The sequence below is a fragment of the Palaemon carinicauda genome, chromosome 9, assembly GCF_036898095.1.
Source record: "Palaemon carinicauda isolate YSFRI2023 chromosome 9, ASM3689809v2, whole genome shotgun sequence".
Classification (NCBI taxonomy): Eukaryota; Metazoa; Arthropoda; class Malacostraca; order Decapoda; family Palaemonidae; genus Palaemon; species Palaemon carinicauda.
The window spans coordinates 153,793,378-153,805,815 of NC_090733.1; the positions used below are offsets into that span (position 1 = coordinate 153,793,378).

Consider the following 12,438-nt stretch of genomic DNA (forward strand, 5'->3'; position numbering starts at 1 on the left):
GGATCATCTAGCCCTGAACTTCAGGATCCCGTTGTATTGCTCCCCAGTCCCAGACCCTAAGTAGCTCTGGCAAGATGTTGTCCAACAACGGTCCGACATCTACATTTACGCCTTTCCCCCGTCCTGTCTGATGAGGAGGGTACTGAACAAGGCCAGAGCATCGGTCAACCTCTCAATGACTCCTAGCTCCACTATGGCAGCATGCAGAAAGGTTTCCGGACCTTCTGCAACTCCTGACGGAGTCTCCACAACACGATCTACTCAGACAACCACATACCAACATATTCCACGAAGCTGTAGGTTCTCTACAAATTCACACCTGGAGACTATCCAGCATCCTCACTCGAAGAGGATTTTCGCAACATGTTGCGAGCAGGATGTTGGGATATCTGCGGAAATCATCAGTGGTTGGTGTCGTGGAAGGGGTATCTCTCCTTGATGCCACTATTCCAACAATAGAGGAGTTCCTAGTTATTTGAGTGAAGAAATGTGCCTTTCAGTTTCGGCAGTAAAAGGCTATCGCTCGGCCTTAAGCCTCACCCTTAGACTGAATGGAATGGATTTAACTCATCGCTGGAACTTTCTTTACTCATACGGAGTTACCAACTTACCTGTCCTCAGTCTGAAGTGAGACCTCCCCCGTGGAACGTGGTTCGAGTTCTCAGGTCTCTTAAGAGACATCCATATCAATCATTACACCAGGCAACAGATTGCCACCTGTCTTGAAACATGTTCATGCTAACTTTGACTTCGGCCAAGCGAGTCTGTGAACTTCATGGTCTCTCATGCGACATTGCCTATTCAAGGGGATGGGGAGTTCAGCTTCATCCCAGAGTTAGTTGCCAAGACTCAGAAGCCGGGAGTGGTGGATCCCCGATTCGACTCTTTCCAGATTTAGTCTCCTCTCCGTAACAGATAACCCTGATCATCTCTTACTCTGCCCAGTGAGGAGTTTGAAGCTATCTCAAGAGAACAGCCGCAGCCCGTCCCCGGGTGCCTGTACTTTTCGTCAGCACGGGAGGAACAAGAGGAGGGTTGCCAAGAACATCTCTGCTTGGATTCGCAAGGTCATAGACTATGCCCTGAATCCAAACCCCCCTCCTTCTCGTCGCCCCAGAGTTCGTTATGTCAGGAGTGTAGCTACGTCCCTAGCCCTCAAGAGAAACTTCTCAGTGACGCAGATTCTACAGGCTAGGGTGTGGAAACATCAGAATACATTAACAGTCCTTTACCAGCAAGACGTGACCCACAGGAGGCTCGATACGTTCTTATCAGTCTTGTGGTGGCTGCACAACAGCTGTATATCTTAAGATCCTTATTGGATAAGTAGCTGAAGGTTGAAGGCACAGTTACCCGGTTTTTATTCTGCGTAAATTAGATGGTTAGACTGGATCTTATTCTTTCTTATTCTTTTCTTCATCTCCCCTCTTGGAGCAGCATCCTTGATTCAATGCACAAGCTGCCCTGAAACCATGGCAGGTAAACCATGCTTCCTTGTGTACCTAGTACAGTATCAAGCTGATACTGTTGCGTCCCCATACCCTGGCGAGGTGTATTGGGAAAGATATGGTTACAACAGTTTTTCCTACATAGACTGAATAATTAACTTTTACATGTAGTTACATTACTAAATATCTCGACACAGCTTGCATAGGCCGCGGACCTTCCCTAACAAGGTTTAGCAACTCCTTATTTATGGTACAAACCTATTCAAAATAAGGCGCCCCGGCTAGCCAAAAAGTCAAATTGGCAAGGACGTCCACCCTCCCAATGGGTGTCCCTCCTAATAAATTATGTAAGTTTGTATTCCAGTTATGGAACAAATAGACAAATTCGTAGATAATTTTTATTTTTCCCAACGATACAAACCTTTGGCTATTTATAAAAACTTACCTGCCAGCCCTATCCCCCCTTGAATGCCTATCTCCAAGCAAAGTGAGCTAAATCACAGGGGTATGAGTGGGAGCAGTGCAAGCTACCCCCCTACCAACTGCAGGTAAACCATGCTTCCTTGTGTACCTAGTACAGTATTAAGCTGATACTGTTGCGTCCATACCCGGGCGAGGTGGTATTGGGAAAGTTTGGTTACAACAGTATTTCCTACAAAGACCAAATAACTTTTACCTGGACAGTCACACACACATACAGCTGTGTAGGCCGCAGACCTTGCACAGCAAGGTTTAGCGACTCCTTATTTTTGGTACAAACCTATACAAAATAAGGAGCCCTGGGTAGCCAGAAAGCCATATTGGCAGGGACGTCCACCCTCCTAATGGGAGCGTCGCCCCTAAGAGCGTAGTTTTGTATTCCAGTTATGGAACAGACAAATTCGTAGGTAATTTGTTTTTCGTAACGATACAAACCTTGGCTATTTATACAAACTTGGCTGCCAGCCCTATCCCCCTTGAACTCCTACCTCCAAGCAAAGTGAGCTACATCACAGGTGTGTGAGTGGGAGCGGTAGCAAGCTACCTCCGCTAACTAGCGGGATGGGGAGTTAACCTTTGCTAAATTTGAATGGCTCGTCCTTTCCGCTTCGCCGAAAGTGATACCCCTAATAAATAGCTGAAGGTTTGTATCATTAGGAAAAATGAGTATTATCTACGAATTTGTCATATCACTCGCCTAAGGTTTCTGATGTTTTTTTTTTTTTTTTTTTTTTTTTTTTTTTTTTTTTTTTTTTTTTTTTTTTTTTTTTTTTTTTTTTTTTTTTTTTTGAGAGTTCTTAAATAAACAAATAAGCTGAAGGCCTAGATACATTTAGTTTTATTGGAGACCTCCTGGAAAACAGAACTTTGGATTTGGAGATAAGTTTTAGATAACTAAAAAATCTTCTGAAGTATTACAAAATATCGAACTTTACATAGCTATTCTTGTATGTGGTTGAATTCAGTTGTGGCCTTTAGGTATTTATTGAAGGAAAAAAGTTTGAGGCTTTAGGGAATTAAGATGAAAAAGTCATGTAATGTTATCTATATTGTTAGACTTTATAAGTAGTTTAATGTTCATTTTGTCATTAGTACAAACTTTTAGGCCTACAGTAATTCTTATCCTTTTTGAGGAAAATCTTAGGATCTCCTTGAAGTATGAATCCTAACCACATTGATCTATTATTTTGCAGTAATTTTGTGTCCCTTAAAAACCAGGTAGGATAATATTCTTAACAGTTTAAGATGTTGATTGAATTACTTGGTAATTTCATCTTAAATTTTCCGTGTTGATTTTATTTGTTGTAATTTTTCTTATTTCTTGAGAATGTAGTATACTTATCCTGATATTTTCTTTCAGGTTATCATCTTTGACAACGAAATCAGTGGATTCAATCAAAGTACTGTATGATCTTTGTGGGCCTGGACTCTGTAAATGTAAAGGTGGGTATTGATGTTATAAAAGTAAAATTTGTCGATGTGATACCATTTTACTTTTAGATATAAATATCATTGGAAAAATTCAAAAGGTTTGCCATGTACAACACAGCAGTTTAGTGGCTTCAGGAACTCAATATTTGGGACCTGATATTGTACTGGATGAGTTGTTAGTCTGCGATGAAGTTTGATAATAGAACAAATATAAAGATTAGATAATATTTTTAAGCCGAGCTACTTGCTTATAAAAAATGTACAAGGTACAGTACTTTTAATTTAAACACTTTTTTTTTTTTTTTTTTTTTTTTTTTTTTTTTTTTTTTTTTTTTTTTTTTTTTTTTTTTTTTTTTTTTTAGGATTTTTCAAGCTTTTGTGGGAATATCTGGAAAATATTTGTATTTAATGGTGGCAAGATATAAATGAGAGGTGGATTTTAGTATGCAAATATAGTTAATCCTGATATTGTGCCATAAAAGCTCTGTATTTGAAGGTGCTCCATTGATAACGTAAAATCTAATTTCAGTGAACAGAAAACCCATCTTGATAATCCCATTAATTTTTCAAGTTATAATAAGCATTAGGTGTAGTAACTCTGGAATTGATTATTGGAGTTCTTTCTTTTTGAAAATTTTGTTTAACCTCCATTAGGTAAGAGCTATGCAGGGTTGCCCACTCCACAATCACGTACCTTGACACATTGATGAGTAGGTCCATATTTTGAAAATCCAAGTTTTCCCTAAAGAAACCCACTTGCTCCTAATTGTGAAATTATAAAGAATCACAGAAGGTGCCCTCTTAATGAGAGAATGCCTTGATGAAGTCATTGAGCTTCAGCACGGCATTTCATTCCCGTGCTGAATCTTGGTGACGGGCAAGAGGGCTCTCGAACTTCGGGAAATTGCTCCCCCAGTTCGAATCTAAATTTCTCTCTTTCATCTTTTTCTTCTGCTTAATATTACTTCGACCTTCTCTTAATTTTATCAACTTTCTTTCATCTTGCTGTCCTATCTCTATGATTATTATTTTTCTTAGTTATATATATATGTAGATGTATGCATATATATATATATATATTTATTGTATTTGTTCATTTATTTACTTATCTTTTTTTTTTTTTTTTTTTTTTTTTTTTTTTTTTTTTTTTTTTTTTTTTCTATTTAATTTAAATGGCGTGGATATTTCCACATTCGTTATTACTGCCTGCTTAGATGAATGGGAGAAGGGATCACGGTTGGGAGGTATTCGCATTCAAAGCTATATATGAGAGTATTGGATGATCTCAGCCATCCCAAAGATGGTTTGGACCTTTTTGGCGGAACTACACTCAAGGGTTGGGTCATCGGAATCCAGGGGGATCCAATCCTTGAGGTGGGACTCTTGGCTTTTGGCCGGAAGCCCATCATTACAGATATGGGGAGGATGATTCCATATTACTTTGGTCTCAGTCCTAACAGGCGGGTTTAGCTTACACCTGTGCCTCTATATCTGTTTTGATGCTATCCTTCGGGTAGGGTATGGAGTGGACCATCGGGGAAATATACTCTCATTGTGCCGATAGTGGAGAATGCAAATTTCCTTTCCAACGTATGATACTTTCTTATAATTCTCAAGCAGGTACCCCAACAAAACAACAAAAAACCTGAAAATCCCATCCTTAAATATGGACCCTTCAAATACTGACTCCCCATCCCCTGGATTTGCTGACTCCCCCCCGGCACTGTTGACGACTTCTGCTACTGTAATTAAGGAAAACTCTGTTGACGACCTTCGAACTAAAAAGGACCACTCTACTGATGTTAAAAAATCTAACAATTTGGGTAACACAGGGAAACTACGATTCCTTCATGTTTCCCAAATCCCATTAGAGACAAATTATGATGATATATATAGAGCATTTGAGTGCTATGGATTGATAAAGGAAATAAGGATGAGACTTGGAGATGAAAAATGGGACTCTTGGATATCTTTTGAAAGTCACGATGAGGCGTTTAATGCCATAAGTAATATTAGTAGTATCAAAATTAACGAATTGAACATCATGGGAGCTCTTTGTGATAAGGTCCCAAAGGAATTGGATGTGTACAAACCTGCTGATTGGTTTGAAAAAGATAGAAATGTACCCATGCCTTCACAGAGAAAACCCAAACCACCAATGTGGCTCTTAGCTGAACCTAAAGGGATAATAGGGAATTATTTTAAGATATGTAAGTTTATCCAAAAAAAAGTAGGAACCATAGCACCTGGAGATATATCTCGTTTTGGGAAGAACAGTTATCTCATCCATGCCAAATCTTCGACTCAGTCTGCAATACTGTCTAACTTACAGACAGGCAGTGATGAAATTACATTGGAAATGAAACCTCATCTTAATTTTAGTTATGGAAGGGGAGTGGTCTTTAATAAGGACCTATACGAATTTACAGAGGAGGAGATACTTTCTATGTGTCCATTAAATGTATGGAAAGTGCATAAGATTCCTGGAACTTCAATGATTATACTCACTTTCCAGGATGCTGATGTACCTTTCCATATTTTTATTGAAAATGAAAGGATTAAAGTTCGACCTTTCAAACAAAAGCCCCTGCAATGTTTTAATTGTTTTAAATTTGGACACCCATCCAAAGTTTGTAAAAATGGAAAATTGTGTGGTATTTGCTCCAAAACTTATCATGGAGAATGTACACTTGAGGCCAGGTGTTCAAATTGCAATTTGAATCATAAATCAACTGATAGGAGATGCGAACTGTATAAGTTGGAGGAAGCTGCCCTAAACAAATCAAGTTTAGAACACATAAGTGTGGGACATGCAAAAAGATTGTTGAATAAATCAACCAGCTATGCAAAGGCCTTAAAATCAAAGGTAAATTTACCACAGGAGACAGCAACCCCACCTAGCACTGCCAGTAATCCTAAGAAAAGAAATACAACCTCTGATAATAAAGTACTGCATGACAAGGTAATCATATCGCCTTCTGAGGCTTTGCCACAGCGTATTAAAAATGGGTCATTGCCCATTTCTGTACAGCCTTCGTCCCCCATTACCAGCAATAGTACTAACCTCTCCCAGGCCATGTCCTTGCCTGATTTGATGGAGATGCCACCTGACACAAAGTTACCAGGTGCACCTGTATTGGGGAAGGTGCAAAAACCTGGTAGCTCAAAACCTACTAATCGGAAAAGAGAGAGACCTCCATCTCTCTCGCCCCCCTCCATAAGAAATATCAAAATTACGACGTCAAATAAGTATGATGATTTGTCAGTTGATATTTCTGATCTGGAAGTCAATTTAAATAAATCGGAAATTCAAGTGGAGGTCCACCAACCTCCTCAACAATCAGATCAAAAAGACAAAAAGAAAATCATAAATTCTAAACCCAATCTATCAAGACCCTCTTTAATAAAACCACCAAAAAATAGTGTTAGATCAAACACTGCTAATGGGAAGACTCCATCCAAGGGGTCTACCAAATTATAAACCATAGTTTTTTCCTCCATTTTGCAATGGAATTGTCAGGGTTTAAGGGCCAAATATGAAGAACTTAAGCTCCTTATTCATGAGCATTCCCCCATAATTATTTGTCTACAGGAGAGCAAACTTGATCATAATACCCCTTGCCCTCGCGAATACATTAGTTATAGGACACCATATAATCACCAAGTGGGGAGCCATGGCGGAAGTCTCATATACGTTCGTCGAGATGTTCCCCAAGTTTCTCTGTCTATTCGTACACCTCTGCAGGCAGTGGTTGTACAGATCGACATAGGGCGAAAATATACAATTTGTTCTCTGTACTTGCCTCCAAATGATAACATTTTGTATGACAACTTAGTGGAGGTTATTCAACAACTCCCTCAACCTTTCCTTTTACTTGGAGATTTGAATGGTAGACACCCTTTGTGGGGTGATGTTTTAGCAAACACGAGGGGAAATATCATAACATCAATTGTGGAAAATGAAGATGTGGGACTCCTTAATACAGGAGAGCCCACACACTTTCATGTCCAGACAGGTACCTTGTCATGTATTGACCTATCAATCGTAAGCTCTAATTGCCTTCTCGACTTTGATTGGAGAACATTAGATGATTGGCATACTAGTGATCACGCACCAATCATTATAAACACCAACAATGGTCCACCTTTACAGGGATCGCCACGATGGAATCTTGACAAGGCGGACTGGGATAAATTTCGTGAACTAAGCGAAATTGAGGGGGATGCAGGACAAGTTGAAAATATCGATGATGCCATAGACTTACTGAATGGAACTCTCCATACAGCTGGAGTCAATTCAATTCCCAAAACAACAGGGTTATTCAAACGACGACCCGTCCCGTGGTGGTCTTCAGAACTAACTGCCCTCCACAGAGCCACAAGAAGATCTCTAACACGATTGCGTAGACGCAGAACTGATGAGAATTTAATTATGTACAAGAAATGTAGAGCACAGTTCCGTCGTGCCATGAAAGAAGCAAGGCGCCAGTCATGGATGTCTTTTGTTTCCTCCATTAACAGTAGGACACCACCATCTGCTGTGTGGAGGAAAGTAAAAAAGATAGCTGGCAAATTCACCCCCAACCCACCACCAGTGTTGAAGGTGAATGGCCAGTATGTAACCGAAGCAAATGATGTTAGCAATGCCCTGGCTAATCATTTTTCAAATGTATCCAGCAAGTGTGAAGGAGCCCCTGGTCACCAGTATAGGAGCACTGAAGAAAAGAAAATTTTAAATTTTGCAACAAGAAGGGAAGAGTCGTATAATTCTCCTTTCACTGAAAGAGAATTTGATTCCGCACTTGCTCATTGCAATGATACAGCCCCTGGACCCGATGGAATTCCATATGCAATGATTAAACATGTACATTTTAATACAAAGCTATTTATTTTAAGTATTATTAATAGAATATGGCATGATCATAGTTACCCAAGTGTTTGGGAACTAGCCATTATTTTAGCCTTTTTAAAACCCGGTAAAGACAAGTTTTTAGCAGCAAACTATCGTCCAATTGCATTGACATCTTGTTTATGTAAAATCATGGAGAAGATGGTCAATGCAAGGCTGGTGTGGTACCTTGAAAAGAAAGGTATTTTATCACCGATTCAATGTGGATTCCGAAAAATGCACTCAACGACTGATGTGTTGATACGACTAGTCTTCTATTTGTGAAGCCTTTGCTTCCAAACAGCACCATGTTACAGTATTTTTTGACCTTGAAAAGGCATATGATACCACATGGAGATATGGTATTCTTAAAACCATTCATGAATTGGGATTGAGAGGAGAGCTGCCACTATTTATTCAGGCATTTCTTTCACGTAGAGTTTTTCAAGTGAGAGTGGGGGAAACTCTATCAGAGAGTAAGTGCCAGGAAGAAGGAGTTCCTCAGGGTAGTGTGCTGAGTGTAACCCTTTTTGCACTAGCAATTAATGGGATATCCTCAGCCATTCCCCAGGATGTTCTCTCAACATTATTTGTGGATGATCTCTCAATATCATTTGCTGGCACTAGAATGGCAATGGTTGAGAGAAAAATCCAACTCTCTATTGATAAAATTATCCAGTGGGCTGACATGAATGGATTTAAGTTCTCGACAAGTAAAACTACCATTGTCCATTTTTGTCGTATCCGGGGAGTACATCCAGACCCGGATATATACATTAAAAGTCAACGGATACCATGTGCAAGAGAAGCTAAATTTTTAGGTTTGATATTTGATTGTAGGCTTACATGGGTTTCTCACTTAAAAGCATTAAAAGCTAAATGTGTTGAAGCTCTGAATATCTTAAAAGTATTATCCCATACATCATGGGGGGCAGACCGCAGTACTATTTTAAAATTATACAAGGCCTTGATTTTTTCCAAAATTAGTTATGGTTGTGAGGTATATTCTTCAGCCACCTCAAGCCGGTTAAAAATATTAGACTCGATACATCATGCAGGTATTAGATTGTCTACTGGAGCTTTTAAAACCTCGCCTATCCCAAGTCTCCTTGTTGATGCTGGAGAGTTACCTCTAGACCTTTACCGAATGTCTTCCATTCTTCGGTATTGGTTTAGATTGCAAAGACTCCCTAACTCTCTAGCCTTTCAGACTGCAAGCCTTGTAAGACACGCATCATACTTTGAGTTGCACCCAAAATCTCCTCAACCCTATGGCTTTCGGGTGAAACGATTATTAAATAGTCTGGATATAATTAGAAATAAGGTACTTCCATTCAAGGTATCATCAACGCCTCCATGGAAGTTACCAGAGATATCTTTTTGTAAATATTTTATTGGAGATAAGAAGAATATGTCAGACCTAGAAGCCAGGTCTCTTTTTAATGAACATGTTAAAGAACATAGAGGATCAACTTTTATCTATACTGATGGCTCCAAATCTGATGCTGGCGTTGGATTTGGAGTACATAGTAATGGTTTTAATTGTAGAGGTGCACTTCCTCTGACCACTTCCATATTTACTGCCGAACTGTATGGCATATTAACCGCTATTGAGAAAATAGCATTGGAGAAGGAGGGTAATTTTACAATTTTTAGTGATGCAAGGAGTGTCCTTCAAGCTATGGAAGTTTTTAATTCTAATAACCCTCTAGTTTTAAAGATTTTAGAATGGCTTCTCATTATTGGACGGAGAGGTATAACAGTTCAATTTTGTTGGGTTCCAGCACATGTAGGTGTGTCTGGGAATGAGAAGGCAGATTCACTGGCTAAGGAGGCTACATCCGAGTTGCTGCCAAGAAGGTATCCCATTGCCTGTAATGATTTCTTACCTGTCATCAAGAACTTGGTTTGCAATAAATGGCAACAGCAATGGGATAGTCAAGATGGCAATAAAATGCGAGAGATAACAAATGACATATCTCCTTGGAGGTATAATATGATGCCCCGAAAATGGGAGACGTCTCTTTGTCGTCTCCGTATTGGTCACACTCGGTTGACACACGAGTTTCTGCTGAAGGGCCAACACCAACCGTATTGTGATGACTGCTTAGTACCTCTAACAGTAAGGCATTTGCTGACCGAATGCCCCAATTATAACAACTTGCGGAATAGATATTTGTTTGAGGCTCGAGGTGAGGGTGGCAGGTTCATCCTTGCCAAGATTCTTGGAAATGATGTGTCCTACCATGCAAGTGGCATTTTTAGATTTATTTCAGAAGCAGGTCTTCTGAAAAATATTTAACTTTTATTACATTCAACTTTTATGATTTTAATTGAATACTCTTTTATTTTTTTTTTTTATTTTATCTTTTATTTTTGTATACATAAATTAAATGTTACCGGCGTCAATGACCTCAGATGTCAGGATGCCTGAAAACTTTAAATCAATCAATCAATCACAGAAGGTGCATATTTTACTCAAGCTAGGTAAAAATGCAAGATTATAATGAAAGCCAAAAGGTGTAAACATTAACTTAATAACAAGACAGGACACTTGAATCTAAAATGTGGATTTTCTTACAGCCTTGCCTTAGTTTTTAATTTGTAGCTGTCTCAAATATTAATTGCCTGATGTTTTTCTCAGTTAACTGAGAAATGAAAAACTTGAACTTCCTCATTCCTGTTTTCCTGAGGCTAAACTAACTAGTTTAGCTTTTCGATCTTGTGAGATTAAAGCTGTGTTGATGGATCTTGATGCTTATGGAGGTGTAGACCCAAATGGCATTTTTCCTTTTTTTTTTTTTTTATAAAGACAGCAGATTTCTTAGCTCTAAAGTTATGTTATTTTGCGCAAGTTAGCAAGAAGAGGAGCTTTTAGCACTTGTGGGAGAACTAGTAATGTCACTCCTCTATGTAAATGTGTTTGTGGTAGCTCAAGTCCCACTGATTACCGCCCAATTTCCATAACTCCCATATCTAAAGTTTCTGAATGTATTCTGGCAAAACTTATCAATAGGTTTGCTGAAGGTAATAGTCTATTCCCTAGTTTGCAATTTGGTTTTCGTAAAGGCCTTGGAGCATGTGATGCCCTTCTTACTATCTCCAATGCTGTTTAAGTAATGGATCTGAGTTGTTGATGGGCACCATAGTTAGTATAGGAATGTGATATCTGGTATTCCTCAGGGTAGTGTTCTTGGCCCATTACTTTTCATACTATATACACATGACATGTGGTCTGGCCTAGAAAAAAGCTTGTTGCATATGCAGATGATGCTACTCTCTCTGCATCAATTCCATCCCTGAATTTAGATCTGGGGTTGGTGAATCCCGTAATAGATTTAGCTAGAATTAGTGCATGGTGCAAATTATGGGGTATGAAGTTGAATCCTAAAAAACTCGAAGAATGATTGTAAGTAGGTCAAGGACGGTGGCTCCTCAACATCCGGATCTCAGTATTGATAATGTTTCTTTAAATTTGTATGACACTTAAAATTTTAGGTGTAATTCTCGATAGCAAATTTCTTTTGAGAAACACATCAGGTCTGTCTTCTTCAATTGCACAAAAAATGGCCTTATTGAGAGTCTTACAAGTTTTTCGGTGATCAGTCTATTCTGAAGAAGTGTTTTAATTCTTTCATTCTACCTTATTTTGAGTATTGTTCAGCTGCTGATTCTCATCTTAATTTGTTGGACAGAAACTTAAGGTCTATTAAATTTCTTAGTCCTGATTTAGATATTAATCTTAGTTCATTATGCATGTTGCATAAGATTTTTCATAACTCTGACCATCCTTTACATTCAGATCTCCCTGGACAATTCTGTCCTGTTCATAATACTAGGCAGGAAGTTCATTCTAATAGCCAGGCCTTATCCATCATGAGGCTCAATACTACTCAGTATTCTAGAAGTTTTATTCCAGCTGTTACAAAGTTGTGGAATGATCTTCCTAATTGGGTTGTTGAATCGGTAGAACTTCAAAAGTTCAAAGTTGAGTAAATATTTTTGTGGACCAAGCTGACATGAGTCTTTTTATAGTTTATATATGACATGTTTTTGACGTTAATAGTTTATATAGGACATATCTGTTTTGACGTTGTCACTGTTTTTAGAATTTAATTTATTCTCATTTTATTTCCTTATTTCCTTCCCTCACTGGGCTATTTTTTCCTATTGGAGCCCTTGGGCTTATAG

General features: G+C 38.7%; 1 long non-coding RNA gene across 1 annotated transcript in view; it reads left to right on the forward strand.

Moving 5' to 3' along the window:
* The first annotated feature begins 3,286 nt into the window (after positions 1-3,286).
* Positions 3,287-12,438, forward strand: part of LOC137647301 (uncharacterized) — a 37,112-nt gene continuing 27,960 nt past the window's right edge. Inside the window, exon 1 of the long non-coding RNA XR_011045576.1 lies at positions 3,287-3,371. This is a non-coding gene — a long non-coding RNA (uncharacterized lncRNA). The remainder of the gene's footprint in view (positions 3,372-12,438) is intronic.